Source organism: Panthera pardus, unplaced genomic scaffold (genome assembly GCF_024362965.1).
Source record: "Panthera pardus isolate Hobbes unplaced genomic scaffold, ASM2436296v1 HiC_scaffold_7, whole genome shotgun sequence".
Taxonomy (NCBI): Eukaryota; Metazoa; Chordata; class Mammalia; order Carnivora; family Felidae; genus Panthera; species Panthera pardus.
The window spans coordinates 70,659,376-70,672,484 of record NW_026527002.1 but is presented as its reverse complement, the minus strand read 5'-3'; the positions used below and the strand labels follow the sequence as shown (position 1 = coordinate 70,672,484).

Genomic DNA, 13,109 nt, shown 5'->3' with positions numbered 1-13,109 from the left:
ACTTCTTAGACCTGGATGTCTGTTTCCTTCTCCGTATTAGGGATGTTTTCATCTATTTCTTCAAGTAACTTTTCTTCCCCTTTCTCTCTAGCTTTTACTTCTGAAACCCCAGTAATGCAAATACCTGATATTGTCCCAGAGATCCCTTAATCATTATTTTTAAAAATTCTTTTTTCCTTTTTGGTGTTCAGTTTGGGTGCTTTCCAATAGCCTGTGTTCAGATCACTGATACGTTCTTCTGCATCCTCTAATCTTCTAGTGCGGATTTGACTTCACTGACTGTATTCTTCAGTTCTGATTGGTCCTTTTTTATATTTTCTCTCTCTTTGTTGAAGTTCTCATGGAGTTCAGTCTTCTGCCTGAGCATCATTATGACCATTACTTGTAACTCTTTATCAGGTAGATTGCTTTTCTCCATTTTGTTTAGTTCTTTTTCTGGAGTTTTGTCTTGTTTTTCATTCGGAGTAAATGCTTTCTCCTTATTTTGTTTGACTTTCTGTGTTTCTATGAATTTGATAGAAGAGCTACTTCTCCTAGCTTTGTGGGAATGGCCTTGTGTATGAACATCCCCTGTATAGACCGTGTACCTGGTGGCTTTGGCTGGCTGGGGCTGTAGCAAGCATGGGCTGGGGGTCCCAGGGTGTTCCATGTAGGGGGCTCCCCAGGGGATGGCAGGAACTGAAGCAGGCTAAGACCTGGTGGTCACCAGAGTTCTCCACACATGGGGAACCCTAGCAGGATAGAGCTGAGGTAGGCACAGGCTAGGAGATCTCAGGGCACTCCACACAGAGTGCGCCCTGGTGAGTCATCTGCACTTGAAGCAGTAGTGGGCCGCTTTGTACCTGTGTCACCTTAGCAAGACAGAGCTGTAATAGGTGCTATCTGTGGGTGTCCTGGAGCTGCCTTGTGATGGCTGGAAAGAGCAAATTTTGTTTTAAAATTATGGACTTGAATTATGGCTTCACTTCTCAGCTGTCTCACTTGGGCGCAGTTTCCAGAGTCCCTTGGAGTCTTAATTTTCTGATTAGTAACAAAGGTGTCTAATATGTACCTTTTAGGTTTGCTGTGAGGTTGAATAAGCTAATTAGAGAATCTGGTAAGGTTTCCAGTGCTCAAGAAATGATCATCACTCCATAAAATGAAACCTTTAGAGACAAGAGCCAGTTAGCTTGACATTGAGAAACTGTGTAGTCAATGTAAAGGTAGACCCACGTGTTACTATAACTTGAACAGAAGACTCTTCTATGGAAGTGTGAATCCACATGCTATGTGCATGGTGGGTGCTTGAAGTTAGCTTCTTTGTCTACGGAAGGTGGGCCTATAATTTCCAGAGGCGGTGCTGCCTCTCTGATTCCTTGCTACCCTCTCACCCTTGCATGAGCATCTTTGGCCAATCTTCCGCTCGATGCGTTTGCTTCATTATTTACAACATTGGGCTACCCCTGGGCTAGGGGTAAGGCTAATGTCAGCTCCTAGTTTTGCACAAACAGTTCTGCTGACAGAGGGCAGAAGGAAGAAAACAGACACAGGGAGGAGAAGCTTCGATGACTGCTTGCCAAATCCCTGCTCGTGAACTTTCTCAGTGAAGAAAAGCTCTCTAAAGCCACACTCACATTTTGTTTCTTTTTCAAAATTGAGTCTGACCCTTATTCTTTATCACATTACCCTCTCTGAACGATCTCCAAATACTCGGAGCCACTCACGGCTTTGCCGTATCTAACATACATGCCCTAATCCCCTCCTTTCTGGGGAGTTTTTCTTAGATGTGCATGATGAATGTGGAGAGATTTGCTAGCAGGTGAGGCAAGGATCATCCCCAGGCTCTGTGGGGGACGGTGTGGCAAACAAAGGCAGTGGACCTAGGATTCACTGCCCTGCTTGTGAGGATGGGGAACAGGGCCAACAGGGGCCATTCAACACAGTATTCCCAGCATGTGGCCTAGAGAAGGTGTTCAGAAAATATTTGCCAGTCTAAAGGTGAGCCTTGCCTGGGAAACCTGTTAGTCTGTCTGCTTATTGTCAATAATCTAACAAGATGCTATGCCCTCAAAGAGTTTGTAAATCTCATCCCTCTACCCCAGTCAAGTAATATCTTTGGTAGGGTTCCTAGACCCTTCCTTGAATACCCCCAGGGCAGCCCCACAGAAATCAACAGGAGACGGGAGACTAATTTTGGATACAGACTGAGCTGGGTTCAAGCTGTCCAAAAAATCAGTTTAATAATATAAAATACTAGGGATATGGGAGGCCAAGAAAGGACTACCAATTCTCGGGGTCTCCTAGCAGCTCTATTGCAGCCTCTTTGGGGAAGCCACCCCTTTGTCTTGGTCACCCCTTCGTGGCACGGTGCTCAGGTTAAGTCGGTTCTGTTGGGAGAGGAATGACTGAACATAAGTTAACGTAAATTGAACACGGTTTAACACACACACATGCGTGCATTCCTTCATTTCCTTTACCTATTTTGCCCCCACTCCCCATGTCTCCGATACAGGCTCCCTTTCTACAGACGTCTATCCCTTTGCCCCTGTTGCTAACTTAGATTTCCCTGTAATTTACTCATTCTGGGCCTGGCCCAGAGCAAGTGTTCTAATGAACAAGTTTCTGGCTCAGGGGCCTAAGCACAAAATGTTGGTGGGTGATATGATTGTTCCTGGGACACACGTAGGTACTCAGTTGTCTTTACCACCCATGTTTATTTTCTTCCCAGAGCTTGAAGGAGGATCCAGCCTGCTTCTCACACCACTGAAGTTCCCTCTTCATCACCTTGGCTTTGCACTTCCCGGAATGGAACTGCTTGTTAACTCTCTGAACTAGCCCAAAGCAGGTAATATTCAAAGCAGTTCAATCCAAAGAGCTATTTTTACAAGTCTGCTGGGAGATAACATAGGGGATAAAGCAGATTCCAGAAATACTACTGATAAGACCCAGCTTTGGGGAGAGGAGAAGGGAGAGGCTGAGGGATGGATATGGGACTCCAGTGGTCCCCATCCTTCCTCCTTTTTTTTTAAATTTTAACTTTAATTAATTTATTTTTTTATTTTAGAGACTGCATGAGCAGGGGAGAGGGGCAGAGGAGAGGAGAGGGAGAGAGTGAGAAAGAGAGACAGAGAGAGAGAGAGAAAATCTTAAACAGACCCCATGCTTAGTGTGGAGACATGGGCTCAATCCCACCACCCTGGGATCATAACCTGAGCCGAAATCAAGCATTGGATGCTCAACCGAGTGAGCCACCCAGGTGTCCTCCCCCTCCTTCTTCCTTCTATGCAGTTTCATTCCTAAAGCAAAACAATCCCTGGGGACTTGGAGGTGGGGTGGCGATGGGGGCTAATTCTAGGAGGTGGAATAGGGAGAGAAACATGAACAGCCGCAGCCAGCAATCTGTGAAATGTCAATAGGAAGAGAGAGAAGCCTTGATCACACTTCCACAATGTTCAGGTTAAGTCCAGTCCTGCTGGGAGAGTAATAATAACCATGACAACAGTAACAGTTAACGTACCGAACCACTGTAAACATTGTTTAGTTTAATACACACATGGACGTACATACACAAAGGAAACACTATTCTTACTCTGTTTACTAGTAAGGAACCTGGAACTAGGAGCAGTTAAGGAAGTTGTCTGAGATTCTGCAGTTGGGAAGTGGTAGCATCTCATGTGATCCTAAGTAGTCTGGCTCCAGAGATTCTCTTCCACCCTTACAACCTATATTCCAGGACTCTTGCTTCAGGTTTTTCAAAAAATGTATGCACATACAAATATGCACACTTAAAACATAAACTCTTTTTATTATTAAAAAGGAGTCACACACATCCCTCATTTAATATTTTGGGAACAATGGTGGGGACTGAGTTATTCTATGTCCCTGCCAGTTACTTTATAACAGATTTATTGAGATCTATTTCATTTTCCATAAAACTTAACCTTTTAAAGGATGTATCTCAGTGCTTTTTGGTATATTCACAGGGTTGTGCAACAATCCCTACCTAATTTTGGAACATTTTCATCCTTCAGGAACAATCCCATTACCATTAGCAATCATTCCCATTGCCTCTTTTCCCCAGAATCTGGTAACCACTAATCTACTTCCTGTCTCTACCGAAATGCCTATTCTGGGCACGTCATATAAATGGGCTCATAGAACATGTGGCCTTTTGTAACTTGTTTCTTTCACTTAGCATGTTTTCAAGGTTCATCCAAGTGGTGGCAGGTGTCAGTACTTACTATGTTTGATTATTATTCCATTGTATGGATAGAACATAATTTGTTCATCAATTCATCTACCGTTTCACTTGTTTCTACCTTTTGGCTATCGTGAAGAATGCTATAGTGAACATTCATTTGCAAGTTTATGCAGGCACTACGTTTTCATTTTGGGGTGTTTGCCTAGGAGTAGAATTGCTGGATTACATGGTAACTCTATGTTTCACTTTGTGAGGAACTGGCAGTCTGCTTTCCCAGCGCTGTCAGTGCAGAGCCCGATGAGGGACTCGAACTCACGAACCGTGAGATCATGACTTAAGCCAAAATCAAGAGTCAGATGCTCAACCAACTGAGCCACCCAGGCACCCCATAAATAACGTTCCAATAAACATGGGGGTGCATATATCATTTTCAATTCGTGTTTTCATTTTCTTTGGGTAAATACCCAGTGGTGGAATTTACTGGATCATGGGGTCTTTCTATTTTTAATTTTTTGTGGAACCTCCATACTGTTTTCCACAGTGGGGGTACCAATTTACATTTTTATGAACAGTGTTTGAGGGTTCCCTTTCTTCCAAATCTTTGACAACACTTATTTCTTGTTTTGGTAATAGCCACTCTGATTAGAGTAAGGTGATATCTTATTATGGTTTTGATTTGCATTTCCCTAATGATCAGTGATGTTGAGCATCTTTTCATGTGTCTACTTGCCATCTGTAGGACTTCTTTGGAAAAATGTCTAATTGGGTTCTCTGCTCATTTTTTAAATCAGTTTTTTTGTGCATTGTTATATGTACTATATTTTGACTATTAGTCTCTTACCAGATATATCATTTGAAAATATATTCTCCCATTCTCCCTGACTTGTTGATGGTTTCCTTTGCAAAAACTTTTCATTTTGGTGTAGTCCCAATAGTTTATTTCTGCTTTTATTTTTCTTGCCTGAGAAGACATAGCCATAAGTATATTGCTAAGGCAAATTTCCAAGAGATTACTGCCTGTGTTTTCTTTTAGGGGTTTTATAGTTTCAAATTTCACAGTTAGGTCTTTAATACATTTTTACTTTATTTTTGTATATGGTATAAAAGTGGTCCAGTTTTCCCAATGCCATTATTTGAAAAGACAGCCTTTTCCTCATTGTATATTCTTGCCTCCTTTGTTGAATATTAATTGACCATATAAGCATGGTTTTATTTCTGGTGTCTCCATCCTGTTCTATTAATCTGTGTTTATTCTGTGCCAGTACCATACTGTTTTCATTAATAGCTTTATAGTATATATAGTAATAGCTTTATAGTATGTAGTGTTGTATATATGTAGTATATATACTATAGTATAGTATAGCTTTATAGAAATCTGGGATTGTGATGCCTCCAGCTTTGTTCTTCTTAAGATTGATTTGGCTATTTGAGATATTTTGTGGTTCCATAGAAGTTTTAGGATTATTTGTTCTAGTTCTGTGGAAAATGCTATTGGTATTTTGATAGGGATTGCATTGAAAATGTAAACTGCTGGGGCACCTGGGTGGCTCAGTCAGTGAAGCGTCTGACTTCATCTCAGATCATGATCTCATGGTTTGCATGTTTGAGCCCCACATCAGGTTCTCTACTATCAGCACAGAGCCCACTCTGTCCCCCTCTCTCTCTGCCCCACCCCCTGCTTGCACCCTCTCTCTCAAACTAAAAAAATGTAAATTACTTTGGGTAAGGATAGACATTTTAAGGATAATAATCCTTTCCATTTGGTATTCATGAACATGGTATACCTTTCCATTTGTTTGTGTCATCTTCAATTTCACTTCAGAGTATAGGTCTTCCACCTCCTTTGTTAAATTTATTCCTAAATACTTTATTCTCTTTGGTGCAATTGTAAATAAGATTATTTAAAAATTTCTCTTTCTGGTAGTTATTAGTGTATTGAAATGGAACAGATATCTGTATATTAATTTTGTGTCCTGCAACCTTACTGAATTCATTTCTTCGTTCTAGTAGTTTTTTGGTGGAGTCTTTAGGGTTTTGTGTATATAGTAACAGGTCATATGCAAATAGTGTCAGTTTTACTTATCAATTTGGATGCCTTTTCTTTTTCCTGTATGACTGCTGTGGCTAGGCGCTTCCTGTACTATGTTATATAAACGTGGCAAGAGTAAATATCCTGGTCTTTTCCTGATTTTAGAAGAAAAGCTTTCAGTTTTTCACCACTGAGGATGATGTTAGCTGTGGGTTTTCGATATATGGCCTTTATTATGTTGAGGTGTATTCCCTCTAAGCTCATTTTAGGGGCATTTTTATCATGAATGGATGTTGTATTTTGTCAAATGCGTTTTCTGCATTTGAGATCATCATGTGGTGTTCATTCTTCCTTTTGGTAATTTGTTACATTGATTTGTGAATACTGAATCACATGCATCCCTGAAATAAGTCCTACTTGATTGTGCTAAATGATCCTTTTAATATATTGTTGACTTCTGTTTGTTAATATTTTGTTGAGGGTTTTTACATCTATGTTCATCAGGGATATTGGTCTATAGCAGGTTTTTTTTTTTTTTGGTAGTGTCTTTGGTTTTGGTATAAAGGTAATGCTGGTGTTGTAGAATGAATTTGGAAGCTTTCTATCCTCTATTTTTGGAATCATTTAAGAATAGGTATTAACTGTGCTTTAAATGTTACAATGCACCTGTGAATTCATCCAGTCCTGGACTTTTGTTTGTTGGGGGGGGATTTGATTACTGATTCAGTTTCAGAAGATTGTATGTTTCCAGGAATTTACCCATTTCCTCTAGGTTGTTCCATTTGTTGGGATATAATTTTTCAATCAATTCTTTAATAATTTTTTTATTTCTGTGTTGCCTGTTATTTCTTTCATTTTTTAAAATAAAAAGAAATATTTAAATTCAACTTAGTTAACATACAGTGTAGGATTTGGTTTCAGGAGTAGAACCCAGTGATTCATCACTTGCATATAACACCCAGTGCTCATCCTAACAAGCACCCTCCTTAATGCCCATCACCCATTTAGCCCATTCCCCCACACAACACCCCACCAGCAACCCTTGTTTGTTCTGTGTATTTAAGAGATCATGGTTTGTCTTCCTCTGTTTTTATCTTATTTTTCCTTCCCTTCCCCTATGATCATCTGTTGTGTTTCTTAAATTCCACATATGAGTGAAAACGTATTTGTCTTTCTCTGACTTGTTTCACTAAGCATAATACACTCTAGTTCCATCCACGTTGTTGCAAATGGCAAGATGTCATTCTTTTTGACTGCCAAGTAGTAGTCCATTGTGTGTATATAAATACCACATCGTCTTTATCCAATCATCAGTCAGTGGACATTTGGGCTCTTTCCATTATTTGGCTATTGTTGATAATGCTGCTATAAACATTGGGGTGCATGTGCCTCTTCGAAGCAGCATTGGTATCCTTTGGATAAATACCTAGTAGTGCAATTGCTAAGCTGTAGCGTAGTTCCATTTCTTTAATTTTTTGAGGAAACTCCAGAGTGGCTGCATCAGTTTGCATTCCCTCCAACAGTGCAAACGGCTCCTTTGCCAACATCTTTCTCGGAATCCTTGCCAACATCTGTTGTTTCCTGAGTTGTTAATGTTAGCCATTCTGACACATGTGAGGTGGTATCTTATTGTGGTTTTGATTTGTACTTCTCTCATGATGAGTGATGTTGAGCATCTTTTCATGTGCCTGTTAGCCATCTGGTTGTCTTCATTGGAAAAGTGTCTATTCATGTCTTCTGGCCATTTCTTCGCCGGATTATTTGTTTTTTGTGTATTGAATTTAATAAGTTCTTTATAGATTTTGGATACTAGCCCTTTATCAGGTATTTGCAAATATCTTCTCCCATTCTGTAGGTTGCCTTTTAGTTTTGCTGATTTGTTTTGTTTGCTGTGCATAAGTTTATTATCTTGATGAGGTCCCAATAGTTCATTTCTGCTTTCATTTCCTTTGCCTCTGGAGACATGTGGAGTAAGAGGTTGGTGACTTTTTCTTCTCTAGGATTTTGATGGTTTCCTTTCTCACAGTTAAGTCTTACAACATACAGAAAATAAATTCAAAACAAAGCAAGTGGTCCAGTATCATGTTGCTGTCCAGTTTTTCCAGTACCATTCACTGAAGAGACTTTTTTCCACTGGATACTCATTCCCACTTTGTCAAAGATTAGTTGGCCATACATTTTTAGGTCCATTTCTGAGTTTTCTATTTTATTCTGTTGATCTATTTTCTGTTTTTATACAAGTACCATGCTGTTTTGATGATTATAGCTTTGTAATACAGCTTAAAGTCCAGAATTGTGATGCCTCCAGCTTTGGTTTTCTTTTTCAACATTACTTTGGCTATTCCAGGTCTTTAATGGTTCCACACAAATTTTAGGACTGTTTGTTCTAGCTCTGTGAAGAATGCTTGTGTTATTTTGATAGGGATTGCACTGAATGTGTAGATTGCTTTGGGTAGTATTGACATTTTACCAATATTTGTTCTTCCAATCCACGAGCATAGAATGTTTTCCCATTTCTTTGTGTCTTCTTCAATTTCTTTTATAAGGTTTCTATAGTTTTCAGCACACAGCTATTTTACCTCTTTGGTGAATTCATGTATCAGTTCTAGCAGTTTTTTGATGGAGTCTTTTGGGTTTTCCATGTAGAGTATCATGTCGCCTGTGAAGAGTGAACATTTGACTTCTTCTTTGCCAATTTGCCTTTTATTTCTTCCTGTGGTCTGACTGCTGAGGCTAGGATTTCCAGTACTATGTTGAATAACAGTGGTGAGAGTGGACATCCCCATTGTTTTCCTGACCTTAGGGGAAAAGATCTCAGTGTTTCCCCATTGAGATGAAATTAGCTGTGGGCCTTTCATATATGGCTTTTTATGATGTTGGGGCATGTTCCTTCTATTCCCTATTACTTTTATTCCTTTTATTTTCTATTCTCAATTTCATTTATTTTTATTCTGATCTTTTTATTAACTGTGGGATTTTTTTCCCCTCATTCCTTCAGGAGTTTGATTAGATGGAGATTTTCTTGTTTCTTGAGGTAGGCCTGTAGGTGCTTAATCTACTACCTTTACTACAGGCTTGCTTTTACTAATGAAATTTCTCTTTTATATTTTTCTTAGCCCCAGTTATGGCCTTTTTATTCCACTTAAAGAATTCTCTAACATTTTTTGTAAATCTTTGCCCATTTTTGAAATGATTCTCAGAGAGGAAAGAAAATGCAAATGTAAAGTCCTTTACATATTCTGGATACAAGTGCTTTAGTAGATAGGATTTCCAAGAATATTTTCCCATTTGGTGGGCTGTAGTTTTATTTTCTGGATGTTTAAATATATATACATATTTACTTCCAGTGGAGTCTTTTTCCTCCCATTGCTGGTGCTTTTGGTGTCCTGTAGAAGAAACCATTGCCTAACCCAAGGTCATGAGGTTCTTCCAAGAGTTTACAGTTTTCATCATTTAAATGTAGGCCTGGTATCCATGTAAGTTAATTTTTGTGTATGGGGTGAAGTGAAGGTAGGTCTAGCGCTATTCTTTTGCATGAAGATATCCAGTTGTCCCAGCACCATGTTGAAAATCCACCGGTTAATTTTTTAATCATAGCACATTTATTATTTTATAACCATGGTACTTAGCCTGAGTATATTTTTATTTTTTTCACTTAATCTTCCCTCAACGAAAGCCAGAACTTTTCAGTTTTATTTACCACTGTATTCACTGTGCCAAGGAGAGTGCCAGGCATCCTTATACAGTCAATAAACCTTTAATATCTGAGCTTTTACATTATGTGGAGTTGCTAATATGCATTCTTTCCCAGGTGCCTCTTGGGTCTCCTACATTGTGACTCGTCACCGATTGGCATCTCAGAAGGCAGCTGTTAGAAAGTAAAGGGCTCAGGGAGCTTGGGTGGCTCAGTCAGTTAAGCATCCAACTTCGGTTGAGGTCATGATCTTGAGGTTTGTGGGTTCAAGCCCCACATTAGGCTCTATGCTGACAATTCAGAGACTTCTTCGGATTCTGTGTCTCCCTTTCTCTCTCTCTGCCCCTCCCCTGCTTGTGCTCTGTCTCTCAAAAATAAACAAACGTTAAAAAATTATTTTAAAACGCAGAAGGTTCTGCATTATCAGATGCTAAGATTTCCTCATATAGGAGCCCACACTTAATCTTCTGCTAACTATACTCATCTGTCACTTCTTAAAAACAGCAACAAAGTTAAGATGTGTACAGCATGTTGACTACAATTAATACTAATGTATTTTATGTTTGCAAGTTGCTAAGAGTGAATCTTAAAAGTTCTCATCACAAGAAAAATTTGTACTTTGTAAGGTGACAGATGTTAACTGGACTTCTTATGATCATTTTGCAATGTATAAAATATGGAGTCATTATGTTATGCACCTGAAAAATATAAGATTACATGTGAAATATCAATTAAAAACAGATTAATTCTAAAATAAGCAACAAAGATGTTTTCCACCACATTTAGAACAAAAAGAATGAGTATAGGAATTCCAGGGGGAAAGTGGAATAAAAATATACATTAATAGGTTCATGTTCTTTTGAGGTTTTAAACCAGGGCTTGTATTTTTGGGTTGTCTCAAGAATGCCAGTAGCATTTTTGTTGAGGAATATTAGTGCAGCAAAAAAGCACGTGAACCAAATTTTAGGTCTTGGATCTTTTGCAATTATGACTTGGCCAATGTTGCCTTTATTTCCTCATCTGACAAACGGGACAAAAATGGTCTCTGAATAGGATAGTTTTAAAAGTGAAGATATTGTCTTAGTCTGCTCATGCTGCTATAATACCATGAACGGTATAAATTATAAAGAATAGAAATTTCTCAAAGTTCGGGAGGGTGGCCACTCCACAATCCAGGTGCCAGCAGATTTGGTGTCTGGTTGATTCACAGGTGATGCCCTCTCTGTGGGTCCTCAAGGGGGAGAAAGGGCAAGGGAGCTCTCCAGTGTCTCTTTCAAAAAAGTACAAATCCCATTCATGAGAGCTCTACCGTCATGACCTAATTAGCTCCCAAAGGCCTCACCTCCTCATACCACCACGTTGGATATTAAGTTTTCATGGTCCAGAGTGCTGTGACACCATGGAACCCTGTGTGGGATATCAGCTTTTCAGCTTATGGATTTGGGGGGGGGGGCACAAAAATTCAATCGATAGCAGATAACATATACTACAAAATCCTACCGTCAATAAGATATAAATATTTGCTACTTTCTCTAGTTATTCTCAGAACTGAGAGCAGTGAAAAAGAGAATTAGAAATGAGAATGAAAAGCCTTTTGCAAATGACTATGGTTTTATACGTTGATGATCAGTTCGTTTCTCTGCTGTACAAAGAATTCTATTGGTCATAACCGTTTTCTAAATTGCTCTTTATTTTGTATTTTCCCCTATAGCCAGGCACCAGACAGAGACATCTCTGATAACTTGCTCAGCTTTTAACAGTGGATTGAGTTCAAATCTCTTTGTACAGGTAATGGACTTCTAAATTCTTTGCATGTGTAAGCATTAGTATAGTGTATTGGGAACAAACCTGAATTTGAATCCTGTATTTTCTACTTGCTAGCTGTGTTACCTCTAACAAGTTACTTTGTCAGTGATAAGTGCCTTTTCAGTTGAATGTGGGTGAATCACAACATTTAAGGAAACACTTAAAGAATCAGAACCTGAAAAAGGATGGGACCAGCATAGCTCCAGGAATCTGTTAGGAGCTACGGAACTTTGTTTTTTCAAGGCTCCAACACAGGCATCGTCAGTTCTCTTTCTCTAGCTCCGTATCACTTAAGATTCAAAGTCTGAGGCCCAGCTTAGATCACTCAATGTCCGCCCAATGTCACTCTGACAATCTAAGACTTCCGCAAATGACAGAGGACGAGGTGACTCTGTGGAGAGAAAACTGCTTGATAGGGCTTGACCGCTAAAAAAGGGACTCAACCAACCCAAGGGGACCTGGCAGAAAGAGGACTGGAATAACACGTAGCTTGACTTTACTCCTTTCTAGCCATTTGTGTCTCACTAGTGCCTCCAACCAGCCAAAGCCAACTGGCAGCTCAATGGCAAGGGAGCCCATTGATACAATTTGTGTGACGTTAGCCTCTTCGATACGATGGCGCCATAGACAAGGGTGGATGCTAGTATATAGAGCATCTCTAAAATATTCATCATATTGAATGCTTTCTTCCCTCTTATTTAGAAAAAAGGCCCACGACTTCTCTTATCCCAGATAGAAAAGTTACGCATATAAGCCCCAGTTCAGGAAATTCCTAATAATTTGAAAGTGGCCAAAGACGTGAGTCGGCGGGTTTTCCTCTTCTTCCCTGGTGCAGCCTGCTCTCGGCAAGGCCAGACCCAGCTGTGGGGTACCCCCTCCTTGAGGAGCCTCATGGAGTCTGTGGGTGGTAGTTCCTCCTCTGTGGGTGGTTCTGCGCTCCTGCCAAGGCTGAAGGAATCCACTTCAAAAGATGCCACCACCACCACTGATAAATGGAATCAGAAGGGCACTGTTTCAGCTCAGACTGTTTCTAAGCACTTTCACCAGGCCGCGTTTGAGGGGTATTCCTCTTCTCAGCAGCCTTGGGTAATGATGGGGGTGGGCGTCCCTACCAGGCAGCCATTTCTCTGTCAACTACCAACTTATCCCTCAGTGTTAGAAAGGCAGGAGAGAGGAGGGGCTCAGCTGTGACCTTTGTGTTCCCTCTTGTTTCCATGTGCTAAATAAGGTTGGAATACTTCGCAGTTTACTCTACAAGGGTAATCTCTTCATGCATTAAAAATAGACTAAGTTAGACTTACACGTCTCTTCCATACTTTTCAAATGAATTTGATTGCTGGCTTAGGAAAAGAGACGAAAATAGATACTTGTAGAAAAGGAGTATTTTGTTTTTGGAAAGG

The 13,109-nt window shown here is 39.9% G+C and overlaps 1 long non-coding RNA gene across 3 annotated transcripts in view; it reads left to right on the top strand.

Moving 5' to 3' along the window:
* LOC109273129 (uncharacterized) overlaps positions 1-13,109 on the top strand; it is a 177,845-nt gene that overhangs the window by 147,518 nt on the left and 17,218 nt on the right. For all 3 annotated transcript variants that reach the window (XR_002082787.2, XR_002082785.2, XR_002082786.2), the window contains exons 2-3: positions 2,708-2,824; positions 11,615-11,691. This is a non-coding gene — a long non-coding RNA (uncharacterized LOC109273129). The remainder of the gene's footprint in view (positions 1-2,707; positions 2,825-11,614; positions 11,692-13,109) is intronic.